The sequence below is a fragment of the Pteronotus mesoamericanus genome, unplaced genomic scaffold (genome assembly GCF_021234165.1).
Source record: "Pteronotus mesoamericanus isolate MK-2021 breed Mesoamerican mustached bat unplaced genomic scaffold, CSHL_Meso_final scaffold_36, whole genome shotgun sequence".
NCBI lineage: Eukaryota > Metazoa > Chordata > Mammalia > Chiroptera > Mormoopidae > Pteronotus > Pteronotus mesoamericanus.
The window spans coordinates 8,972,077-8,974,857 of record NW_026555313.1 but is presented as its reverse complement, the minus strand read 5'-3'; the positions used below and the strand labels follow the sequence as shown (position 1 = coordinate 8,974,857).

The 2,781-nt window shown below is 38.0% G+C and overlaps 1 pseudogene; it reads right to left on the bottom strand.

The window, feature by feature from the left end:
- Positions 1-448: 448 nt before the first annotated feature.
- LOC129086109 (60S ribosomal protein L10a-like) lies at positions 449-1,388 on the bottom strand (annotated as a pseudogene).
- Positions 1,389-2,781: the final 1,393 nt, after the last annotated feature.

Genomic DNA, 2,781 nt, shown 5'->3' with positions numbered 1-2,781 from the left:
AAATGATATGTTGGGACTCATAAAATTAGCAGCTTCACACTTTATGGAATTGCTGTACATTTGTGCTCTACAAACACAATTATAATAATTTTTGACAACACTATGGTGATTACTAGAGGGAAAGGGAGGTGGGAGGATAAAATGGTGAAAGAAGGAAACTTGGGTTGGTGAAAAGACCATATAATATACAGATGATGTATTATAGAATTGTATCCCTGAAACCTATATACCAATGTCACCTCAATAAATTCAACAAAAATAAAAAAATATTTTTTCAAAATATGCCCATATAAAAAGCATGTTACCTTTGTAATTTTAAAAATTGTTATACCAAGTATATAACTAAAAGTAAAAAAAAAAATTTGGACTGGTTGTCAGTAAAAATTGAACACATATTTTACACATATAATTGCTAGAATTTCCATAGGCCAGGTTTTTTTCTTTCTTTTTATTTTTTTAAAATGATAGTATGGATTACTGAGCTGTGCCCTAGTAACAACACTGATTGGGGTCTGCCCATGGTACTCTCCATATACAAAGTCTGTATATTCTGCAAGCTCTTTTTAACCAATGACACCAAGAAATTGACAGTTAAGTGAAAGTTGTACACAATTTCATCATCTGTCATCTTCACATGGCCAACAGCCACTGCCAGACACAGCACCATCTTCATTTGGGACTTGATTATGGATTTCACTTCATCAACTTTGGATACCATGTTCTCCTTGTGTGTCTGTCAGCAAGGCAGGAAACTTGCCAGCCTTATTCAGGGCTGAACTCAGGATTTGTGGGATCTGCTTAATCAGAAACTCTGAATCCAAAAAGGCATCATACTTCTTGGCCAGCTTCTTGACCAGTTTCTTGTACTTACTGAGTTTCTTCAGCACCTTGATGTCCATGTGGGGGATGTCCACCACCTTGGCCTCCTCAGGGTACTGCTGGTTCCCCAAAACACACACAGAGCGCTTGGGGCACAGAGTGGACTTAAGCCTGACGGTTCCCAAGAAATGTTTGTGCTTCTGAAGGTTGTGGTTCTTCAAGCTGATCTGCAGATCCACCCTCTCCAAAAATTCTGGCACTTGCACTGGTTCCAGTGCAGCGCTTCTGGCACTGCCTTGTAGAGGGAGTCCTGGGAGACTTACTGCTCATTATTTCCCTAGCCACAGAAACTGGAAAAGGCCAGCTTTTGACACACACATTTTTTAACCTTGTTTCTCTCTCACTACCAATAAACTAGTACTAAGGGCCATGGACATATTTATATCGAGATATAGCATCTGACCCTATGCCTTTTGTCATTATTATAGATTTAATCTCAGAGTGAAACTGTTCTTACAATGGAAAACCAGTTGTAACTTGCTGACATATTTACCACTTCTAGTGCTCATGATATCTCTCTGATATTCCCTTCTGCTGGAAAGACCTCCCTTAACATTTCTCTTAGTGTAGGTCAGTTAAGTGATGAATTATTTCACCTTTGGACATCTGAAAAAGTTTTTATTTTACCTTTATTTTTAAAATACGAGGTGTGTCTAGGAAGTATTCAGCCATGTAATATGAAAAAGAGACATTTATTGAAGAAGATACAAGATACAAGAAACACTGTATATAAGATAAGGACACCTCAGTCCCCTTAAAAGTATGCACCTTGGGACCTCACACAGTTCTCCCAATTGCTATCAGCTGCCCCATTGTATTTTTCTGAATCTCATTGATGGTCTGAAATCTCTTCCCTTTCAAAGGTGATTTTAGTTTTGGGAAAAGCCAGAAGTTACAGGGTGCCAAATCTGGCCTGTAGAGGAGCTGAATCACCTTGATGATTTGTTGTTTTGCCAAAAAACTCTGCACCAGACACGATGCATGAGTGGGCACGTTGTTGTGATGAAGCTACCAATCACCAGTTGCCCGTAGCTGTGGCCTTCTGAATTGTTCAAATAGTTCGTGCACAGGAATGTTCAATCTTAACACAAAATTTGATGCAGACTTGTTGTTCGACTCAGTCATTTTGAATGAGACAGCCACATAGTACACATACTCACTCAACAGCGTCTACCACCCGCTACTGCCTAGTACAGTGAAGTCGCCATTGTTCACACATGCACGTTTCAGTCCACTCTCTTTGGTGGCCACGTCACATAGATGTCATGCAAACCAATCTCATTATATTAACAATGGCTGGACTTTTTCTGGACAGAACCTGTATATGTTCACTGGGTAAAGAATTCTGGACTGAGAGGTTTTGTGTTTTCATTTTGTTTGTTTTGTTTTACTTTTCCCTTTCAAAATGTTGCTCCTCTGGCTTCTGCTTTGCATCATTTATTCTCCACTTATATTTTACCCATTTGATGACTCTGGCACATGTATTTCAAACCATGTTTCTTTTCCAATATGTGTAAACTTCTATTAATGAGTATCTGCTGCCATTTTTATCTTTATTCCTCTGTATGTTATGCAGTGTGTCTTTTTCTTGTAACTTACTTTAAGGTATTGCGTTTACATTGGTATTGAGTAATTTAGGATATGTTTCATTTTTCTTGTGCTTCAATTTTGTTGTACTTCTTGGATCTCTGAGATCCAAGACTTATATGGTAAGTCAAACTTGTAATATTCTCAGCTGCTATTTCTTTAAGTATTGTTTCTGACCTTCCACCACAGAGACTCCAATTATGTGTATTATACTACTGGAAGTTGCTCTACAGCTCAATAAGGAGTTCTCCTTTCTTTATTTTTCAGTATTTTTGCTTCTGTGTTTCATTTTGAGAAATATCTATTTCTATGCTT